This window comes from Sus scrofa, chromosome X, assembly GCF_054392235.1.
Source record: "Sus scrofa isolate SSC_HxYL_T2T_F1_AM1 chromosome X, Sscrofa_HxYL_maternal_Yorkshire_Landrace_v2.0, whole genome shotgun sequence".
In the NCBI taxonomy this organism is placed as follows: domain Eukaryota; kingdom Metazoa; phylum Chordata; class Mammalia; order Artiodactyla; family Suidae; genus Sus; species Sus scrofa.
Window position 1 is genome coordinate 51,081,084 of NC_139401.1, and position 10,045 is coordinate 51,091,128.

The 10,045-nt window shown below is 42.3% G+C and overlaps 1 pseudogene; it reads right to left on the reverse strand.

The window, feature by feature from the left end:
• Window positions 1-2,331: 2,331 nt before the first annotated feature.
• LOC146394615 (zinc finger protein 593-like) lies at window positions 2,332-3,072 on the reverse strand (annotated as a pseudogene).
• Between the last annotated feature and the right edge of the window lie 6,973 nt (window positions 3,073-10,045).

Genomic DNA, 10,045 nt, shown 5'->3' on the forward strand with positions numbered 1-10,045 from the left:
TATGTGAACAGTTTATCTCCCACCATATAGGTTTTGCTGGTTGGAAGACTGATCCTTCACAAAACCCTCTTGGACAGCTAAAGATGCAGTTAGGGGCTAGGCTGCTTGTAGATTTAGGAGTTCCTGGGAGGGTGATGATTTCTTTACCAATCCACAGCAGAGCTCAGCAGCAAGACATTCCGCAACAGGTCTTCCCCCCACCCAAGTCCACAAATCCTTACCTGGGGGGCAGTGAGAGTAGGGGGAACAGTGATGAGCCTTCTGAGTCTATAAAGGTATAGGAATAGGATAGTGGAAAGAAGAGCACACACAAGCCTGGCTGGCACTGAGGTGTGGTCAGCATTGCCTTGTTCATGCAAAGAGAAAGCAAGGCACCTGTTGGCAGGTGTGTTGGGGGCAAAGCCTGCCTTGGGGACATTTCTGAACTGGCTGTGAGTTGGAGGAATCCCTTGAACTGAAGCACTCTGGCTGGGCCCTGCCTTTGTGTGATCATATCTCACCTAGCACCAGCATTTGAATTCCACGATTCAAAAGGTTCTGGTATTTATTCATCGACTGCATCCTAAAGAGAGCGACTACATCAGGGGTGTAGCAGCCAACTCCTTTTCTGGTGTCTAAAAGTCATTATACCACATAAAATATTAGCCACCTTTCTGAGGAAGCCCACCCCATCAGACAAGGCACAGGCAGTGTCAGGGATCCTCAGAAAGGGACTAGGGTAGATAACGGCACCAGTAACAAATCTTACTTTACCAGGGATTGTTTGAGTTACGACCAGGACCTCAGTTCCCAGCAGTCTTATCAGACTGGACATAATTTGAAGGGAGTGGGTATTAGATTACTTCAGACTTTGCCCTCCACCAAAAACTTGCACATCTTCGCCTTTGATGTGCAAGTTGGATCCACAGCCACATCTTAGCTTTGCCTCTTGCTGGCACCCCCTAATTTACCTATTCAAAGTTTAAGACTGAAACTATGTGACTGGCGAGCCCTTGGCTGCAGGATGATTGCCAGGGAATTGCAGACCCCTGCATTCTGGGGCAGCCAAAGACGAGAATTATGTGCTGCTTGAACACATACTGCACCAAGCCCTGGAAACCCGTTACCTCCTTTAAACCTTCAATACAGCTCTACCAGTAAGAGATTAGTCTTTCCTTATGAAAGATAAGTAGGCTCAAAGTTGTCGGGACGTATCCAAGACAACATATTAAGTGGTGGTGCCAGGATTAGAACCCAGGTGTGATTAAAAACATTGTGCAGGCCCTTTCTTTTGCATTGTACCACCTCCATGACATTGTTTAAGCATCTACCACATGTTAGCTTCTATTATCAAGTTCTTCAGATATATTCTCTTTTTTTTTTTTAAATTTTGAAGAAGAGGGTCTAAAATACTCTAAAATACCCTTGAATGGGGTCCAACTTATTTCACACTATTGTACCATCAAACTCTCCTGGTAGATAACAATGTACAATGAAAAATTGGATATCAGGACAGCTTAAGGCCATTTTATAACCAAATGGCAAAGAATTTTAAAAATTTATTTATTTATTTATTTAGTCTTTTTAGGGCTCTACCTGCAGCACATGGAAGTTCCCAGTCTAGGAGTTGAATCAGAGCTGCAGCTGCCAGCCTATGCCACAGCCATAGCAACACCAGATCTGAGCCGTGTCTGTGGCCTACACCTCAGCTCACAGCAATGCCGGATTCTTAATCCACTAAGTGGGGGCAGGGATTGAATCTGCATCCTCATGGGTATTAGTAGAGACAATGGGAACCCCCCCATTGTCAGTTTTTTGACATTAGCTATTCTAGTAGGATGTACTGGTATCTCATTGTAGTTTCTTTGTTGTTGTTCTTTATTTATTTTTTTGTCTTCTTGCCATTTCTAGGGCCGCTCCCGCGGCATATGGCGGTTCCCAGGCTAGGGGTCTAATCCGAGTTGTAGCCGCTGGTCTACACCAGAGCCACAGCAATGCCAGATCCGAGCCGCATCTGTGACCTACACCACAGCTCACAGCAACGCCGGATCCTTAACCCACTGAGCAAGGCCAGGAATTGAACCTGAAACCCCGTGGTTCTTAGTCGGATTCGTTAACCACTGTGCCACAACGGGAACTCCATTTTTTTTTTTTTTTGGAGTAGTGGCCTGGGGGCTAAAGAGTCAGGGGCAAGCCCCCTTTATCCAGTTATTTTATTGGGAGGGAGGGCACTGGGAAGAGGCCATCCACTCCCCAAAGCCCGGGCCAAAACAGACTGGTACAGTCTCTCCCAGACTGGCCCTTGCGTCACTGTCCATGGGCAACTCTTCTGCCTTGAATTCTCAGGATCTGTCAAGCAGATGTGTCCATCTCAGGGACCTCAGTGGATACTTCTGTGGGCACTGCCAGCCGCTGGGGAGGCACATAGGAACCCATACCCACTGCCTTCTCTGCCTCTTCCTGACTGTAGGGCTCCACGCTCAGCTGCTTCAACCTGGGAAAAAGAACAGGAACTGAGAACTGACCAGATTCGAGTCCTGCCTGCCGGACACCCATCCGTTAATTCTCTTCTTATACCTTCATACCTTTTCTTGTGGTCTTTGGATCGGAAGTGGGTCTTCAGGTTGGCAGAATCGATGAAGTATCTCCTGTAGGAATGGGGGGTAAGGAGAAGTGAGAAGGTGATGCCTCTCAGGTACTCCTATCTCCCTGACCCTAGCTCATTTCCCGATGCTAGGTTCCAGGCTTGAAGGGATGGGAGGCCAGCAGACCCATGAATCCCAGGAAAGAAGACCCTGCGTTCCCTAGGGCCCGGATCTCAACACCCCCAGCCCGAACGGCGGACCCTTCTCCTCCTCAGGCCGCACCCGGCCGGGACTCATGCGCAGGCCAGACAGCGATGCAGGCCGCCCCCTGGCAGGTCGAGGTCGGGCTAGCCGCCGGGGTCTGGTCGGGTCCTTGTGGCAACCTGGGGCCACAGCTCATGGTGAATCTCATTGAGGTCCGGCCGCCGCCGCTTCGCCTTCATCTGGCAGGCCAGGGAGTACACTCGGTGTGCGCTGGTCCGGCAAGACCCATTGCTGGTAACAGCGGGACCAACAGGCCTAGGGCCGAGTTGGGAGGACACGTGTGGGCGCTTCTGGACTGTGCCGTTATTTATTTTTTATTACTCAATGAATTTATTACATTTGTAGTTGTACAGTGTTCACCACAATCCAATTTAATAGGATTTCCATCCCACACCCCCAGTGCATCCCCCCACCCCCCCCAAACTCTCTCCTTTGGAAACCATAAGATTTTCAATATCTGTGAGTCAGCATATGTTCTGCAAAGAAGTTCATTCTGTCCTTTTTTTCAGATTCCACATGTCAATGAAAGTATTTGATGTTGGTGTCTCATTGTCTGACTGACTTCACTTAGCATGATAATTTCGAGGTCCATCCATGTTGCTAAAAATGCCGTTATTTCGTTCTGTTTAATGGCTGGGTAATATTCCATTGTGTATATGTATCACCTCTTCTTGATCCACTCCTCTGTCAATGGACATTAGGTTGTTTCCATGTCTTGGCTATTGCAAATAGTGCTGCAGTGAACATCGGGGTACATGTGTCTTTGCCAGTTATTGTTTTCTCTGGATAGATGCCCAGGAGTGGGATGGCTTGATCAAATGCTACTTCTGTTTTTAGTTTTCTGAGGAATCTCCATCCCGTTTTCCACAGTGGTTGCACCAATTTACAATCCCACCAACAGTGTACTGGGGTTCCTTTTCCTCCACACCCTCTCCAGCACTTATTGTTTGTAGACTTTTGGATGATGGCCATTCTGGCTGGTGTAAGGTGGAACCTCAGAGTGGTTTTGATTTGCATGTCTCTAATACTGAGTGATGTTGAACATCTTTTCATGTGTATTTTGGCCATCTGTATGTCTTCTTTGGAGAATTGTGTGTTTAGATCTTCTGGCCATTTTTTGATGGGGTTTTTTGTTTTTTTGGTATGTAGCTGCAGAAGGTGTTTCTAAATTTTGGAGATGAATCCCTTGTCAGTGGATTCACTTGCAAAGATTTTCTCCCATTCTGTGGGTTGTCTTTTCGTTTTGTTTAGGGTTTCCTTTGCTGTGCAGAAACTATGAAGTTTGATTAGGTCCCATTTGTTTATTTTTGTTTTTATCATCAATACTCTAAGAGGTGGACCTGAGAAGATGTTGCTGTCGTTTATGTCAGAGAGTGTTTGGCCTATGTTTTCCTCTAAGAGTTTTATACTGTCTGGTCTTATATCTAGGTCTTTAATCCATTTGGAGTTGATTTTTGTGGATGGTGCTAGGGAGTGTTCTAATTTCATTCTTTTCCATGTGGCTGTCCAGTTTTCCCAGCACCACTTATTGAACAGGCTGTCTTTTCTCCATTGTATCTTCTTGCCACCTTTGTCATAGATGAGTTGGCTATAGGTGTGTGGGTTGACTTCTGGGCTTTCTGTCCTGTTCCACGGATCTATATTTCTGTCTTTGTGCCAGTACCATATGGTTTTGACGATTGTTGCTTTGTAGTATAGTCTGAAGTCCGGGAGCCTGATTCCTCCAGCTCCATTTTTCTTTTTCAGGATGTCTTTGGCTATTCTGGGTCTTTTGTGCTTCCACACAACCTTGAAACTATTTTGTTTGAGTTCTGTGAAGAATGTCTGGGTAATTGGATAGGGATTGCATTGAATCTGTAGATTGCCTTGGGTAGTATATTCATGTTGATAATATTAACTCTTCCAATCCACAAGCATGATGTGTCTTTCCATCTATTTGTGTCATCTTTGATTTCTTTCATCAGTGTCTTATAGTTTTCAGAGTTCAGGTCTTTTGTCTCTTTAGGTAGGTTTACTCCTAGGTATTTTATTCTTTTGGATGCAATGGTAAATGGGATTGCTTCCCTAATTCATTTTTCTGCTCTTTCATTGTTAGTGTATGGAAATGCAGTTGGTTTCTGGGTATTAGTTTTGTATCCTGTGGCTTTGCTAAATTTGTGGATGACCTCTTAACAGTTTTCTGGTAGAGTCTTTAGGATTATCTAAACGTAGAATCATGTCATCTGCATATAGTGATAATTTTACTTCTTCCCTTCCAATCTGGATTCCTTTTATCTATTTTACTTCTCTGATTGCCATGGCTAGGACTTCCAAAACTATGTGGAAGGGTAGTGGCAAGAGCAGACATCCTTGTCTTGTTCCTGATCTCAGCAGGAATGCTTTCTGCTTTTCACCATTGAGAATGATGTTCGCTGTGGGTTTTTCATATATGGCCTTTATTATGTTGAGGTAGGTTCCATCTATGCCCACTTACGGAAGGGTTTTTATCAGAAATGGGTTTTGGACTTTGTCAAAGGCTTTTCCCACATCTCTTGGGAAGATCATGTGGTTTTTATTCTTCAGTTTGTTAATGTGGTGTATCACACTGATGGATTTGCAGATATTGAAGAACCCTTGCATCCCTGGGATAAATCCCACTTGATCCTGATGTACAATCCTTTTAATGGATTGTTGGATGTGGTTTGCTAGTATTTTGTTGAGGATTTTTGCATTGATGTTCATCAGTGAAATTGGCCTGTAGTTTCCTTTTGTTGTGGTATCTTTGTCTGGTTTTGGTATCAGGGTGATGGTGGCCTCATAGAATGAGATTGGGAATGTCCCTTCCTCTGCAATTTTTTGAAATAGTTTCAGAAGGAGAGGTATTATCTCTTTTCTAAATGTTTGATGGAATTTGGCTGTGAAGCCCTCTGGCCCTGGACTTTTGTTTGTTGGAAGTTTTTTAATCACAGTTTCAATTTCAGTTCTTGTGAGGGGTCCATTCATCTTTTCTATTTCATCTTGGTTTAGTCTTGGAAGATTGTACTTTTCTAAGACGTTGTCAATTTCTTCTAGGTTTTCCCTTTTATTGGTATATAGTTGCACAGAGTAGTCTCTTATGACCCTTTGTATTTCTGTGATGTCCGTTGTTACTTCTCCTTTTCCATTTCTAATTTTATTGATTTGAGTCCTCTCTCTTTTTTTTCTTGATATGTCTGGCTAAAGGTTTAGCAATTTTGTTGATCTTTTCAAAGAACCAGCTTTTCGTTTCAGTGATCTTTTCTATGGTTTTCTTCATTTCTATTTCATTGATTTCTGCTCTGATCTTCATGATTTCTTTCCTTCTACTAACTTTAGGTCTTGTCTGTTCTTCTCTGTTGAGCTGCTTTAGGTGTAAAGTTAGCTTGTTTATTTGAGCTTTTTCTTGTTTCTGAGGTGAGCTTGTATTGCTATAAACTTTCCTCTTAGAATGGCTTTTGCTGCATCACATAGGTTTTGGGGTGTCATATCTTCATTGTGATTTGCTTCTACATATTTTTAAATTTCTTCTTCAATTTCTTCAATGATCCATTGGTTGTTTAGTAGCATGTTGTTTAGTCTCCACATGTTTGTGTTTTTTGCAGTTTTCTTCTTGTTGATTTCTAGTCGTAGAGCATTGTGTTTGGAAAAGATGCTTGATATGATTTCAATTTTCTTAAAGTTACCGAGGTTGGATTTGTAGCCCAGGATGTGATCAATCTTAGAGAATGTTCCATGTGCACTTGAGACGAATGTGTATTCTGTTGCTTTTGGATGGAATGTCCTATAAATATCTCTTATGTCCATCAGGTCTAATGCATCATTCAGGGCCTGTGTTTCCTTATTGATTTTCTGTCTGGATGATCTGTCCATTGCTGTAAGTGGGGTGTTAAAGTCCCCCAGTATTATTGTGTTATTGTTGATTTCTCCTTTTAAGGTTGTTAGCAGTTGCCTTATATATTGTGGTGAACCTATGTTGGGTGCGTAGATATTTAAAATTGTTTTATCTTCTTTTTGGATTGATCCTTTGATCATTATGTAATGTTCTTCTTTGTCCCTTAAAATATTCTTCAATTTAAGGTCTATTTTGTCTGTTATGAGTATTGCTACTCCAGCTTTCTTTTGATCCCCGTTTGCCTGGACTATATCCTTCCATCCTCTCACTTTCAATTTGTGTGTGTCCCTAGAAGTGAAGTGGGTCTCTTGAAGACAGCATATATATATGGGTCTTGTTTTTGTATCCATTCAGCCAGTCTATGTCTTTTGGTTGGGGTGTTTAGTCCATTCACATTTAAGGTAATTATTGCTATGTATGTCCTTATTTCCATTTTATTAATTGCTTTGGATTTGTTTTTGTTGCTGTTTTTACTTTCCTTCTTCTCTTGTTCTCTCCTCTTGTGTTTTGATGACTAACTTTAGTGTTTTATTTGAGTTGATTTTTCTTTGTTAGTGTATCAATTGTATATGTTTGGTTTTCAGTTATTCTGAAGTTTTGATATAAGAGTCTATATGTATATGAGATTGTTTTAAGTTGTTTTTCTCTTAATTGCAAGTTCATCTGTAGTGTCCTGCATTTGTACCCACCTCTTCTCATGATTTCTGATTTTGGTGAGATAATTGTTCATGGATGATTTCATATTTTTACTGTATATATACCTTTACAGGTGAGCCTAGTCATTTATGGAATTTTTGTTTCCTGTTGCTGTCTTTTCTTTTCTGCCTAGAGAAGTTCCTTTAGTATTTGTCATAGGCTGGTTTAGTGTGGCTGTGTTCTCTCAACTTTTGCTTATCTGTGAAGGTTTTGATGTCTCCTTCAAATCTGAATGAGAGCCTTGCTGGGTAAAGTAATCTTGGTTGGAGGTTTTTTCCTATCATCATGTTAAGTATATCATGCCACTCCCTTCTGGCCTGCAGAGTTTCTGCTGAAAAATCTGCTGATATCCTTATTGGGGTTCCCTTTTATGTGTTTTGTTTCTTTTCTGTAGCTGCTTTCAAGATTTTCTCTTTGTCTTTAATTTTGGTCATTTTGATTAATATGTGTCTCTGTGTATTCCTCCTTGGGTTTATTTTATATGGCACTCGTTGCACTTCCTGGATTTGAGTGAGTGGTTCCTTTCCCATGTTAGGGAAGTTTTCAGCTATTATCTCTTGGAATATGTTTTCTGTCTCCTTCTCTCTCTCTCCTCCTTCTGTCACCCCTATAATATGGATGTTGGTGCATTTAATGTTGTCCCAGAGTTCTCTGAGACCCTCTTCATTTGTTTTCAATCTTTTTTCTCTTTTGTGTTTGGCATCCATAATTTCTACTAATCTGTTCTCCACCTCGCTTATTTGTTCTTCTGCCTCCTGTATTCTGCTGTTAGCTTCTTCTAGTGAGTTTTTTATTTTAGGTATTGTATTTCACATCTCTTCTTGTTTATGTTCGATATCTTGTATCTCTTTGGTCAGTGTGTCCTGTAAGGTATCCATCTTTGCCTCCAGTTTATTTCAAATGTCCTGCATCTTCTTCAGCATCAACAGTCTAAAGTCTTTTTCCTGGAGACTGAGAATCTCCTCATTGCTTAGCTGGTTTTATGGGGTTTTTCTTTATCCCTCATCTGAGTTATATAGTTCTCTGTCTTTTCATTTTTATAGATTTTTTTGTGTGGTGATCTATTTACAGATAATAGTGTTGTAGCCTCTCTTACTTCTGGTGTCTACCCGCCTTGTGGCTGAAGTTGGTATTGGGGGCTTGCTGTAGGCTTCCTGATGGGAGAGGCTGATGCCTGCCCACTGGTAGGTGGAGCTGATTCTATTCTCTCTGGTGGGTGGGGTTTAGTCTCTGCTTGGGATTAGAGGCAGCTGTTTGCCTGAGGGGTCTTTAGGTAGCCTGTTTACTGAGGGGCGGGGTTTTGATCCCACCTGGATTTTTGTTTGCTCTGGGGCTTCTCAGACTGATGGATGGGGCCAGATTTTCCCAAGATGGCCACCTCCAGAGAATGGCACACTGCTGAATATTCCCAGGAGCTTTGCTTTCAATGTCCTTCCCTCACAACAAGCCACATTCACCCCTGTTTTCCCAGGATGTCCTCCAAGAACTGCAGTCAGGTTTGACCCAGATTCCTATGGAGACTTTGCTTTGCCCTGGGACCCAGTGCGTGTGAAAGTCTGTGTGCACCTTTTCTGAATGGGGTTTCCGTTTCCCCCTGTCCTTGGAGCTCCTGGGCACAAGCCCCACTGGCCTTCAATGCCACATGCTCTGGGGGCTCTTTCTCCCAGTGCCAGATTCCCACAGTTGGGAGTTTGATGTGGGGCTCAGAACTCTTACTCCTGTAGGTGAGTCTCTGTGAACCAGTTAGTTTCCAGTCTGTGGGGCTTCCCACCCAGGAGGTAAGGCATTGTTTAATTCGTGAAATCACCTCTCCTACCTCTTGATGTGGCCTCCTCTTTTTCTTCTGGATTAGGATATCTTTTTTAAGGTTTCCAGTCCATTTGGGTGAGGAATGCTCTGCCTTTAATTGTGAATTTTGTTGTTTTTAGGAGAGAAGTTTAGCTCCACTCCTTCTATTCTGCCATCTTAATCCCATCTCTTGTCTCTCTTTTTTAATGTTCAGCACTTATATCCTTTTAGTGTACCCTGCTCTGTGGCTTTTCCTGGCAAGGCCAGGAGCAGTGAGTCTCATGGGCAAGATGTTTCTCCATCTGGCCATTGAGAAATCCCTCTGAAAATCCCCCTTTGGCCCTGGTGCAGGCTGGCGAGAGAATCAGCTTTGTAGTATTATCTGAAGTCTGGGACAGTTATGCCTTCTGCTTTTTTCCCGTTAGGATTGCTTTAGCAATTCTGGATCTTTTATTGTTCCATATAAAGTTTTGGATTATTTTTTCTAGTTCTGTGTAAAATGTCATGGGTTATTTGATATGGATCATGTTAAATCTGTAGATTGTTTTGTGTAGTATTGCTAATTAACAATATTAATTCTTCCAGTCCAGGAACATGGGATATTGTTCCATTTCTTTTCATCCTCTGTAATGCTTTTTTGTGGGGTAAAGTTGAAAGCAATAGCTTTATTGCTTTGCCAGGCAAAGAGGGCCACAGCAGTCTAATGCCTTAAACCTGTGCTCCCCTCTTCTTTAATTCTTTTATTAATGTTTTATGGTTTTCAACATAGAAGTCTTTCACCTTCTTGGTCAGTTGTATTCCTACATATTTAATTTTTTTGTGTGTGATTTAAAAGTGCATTGTT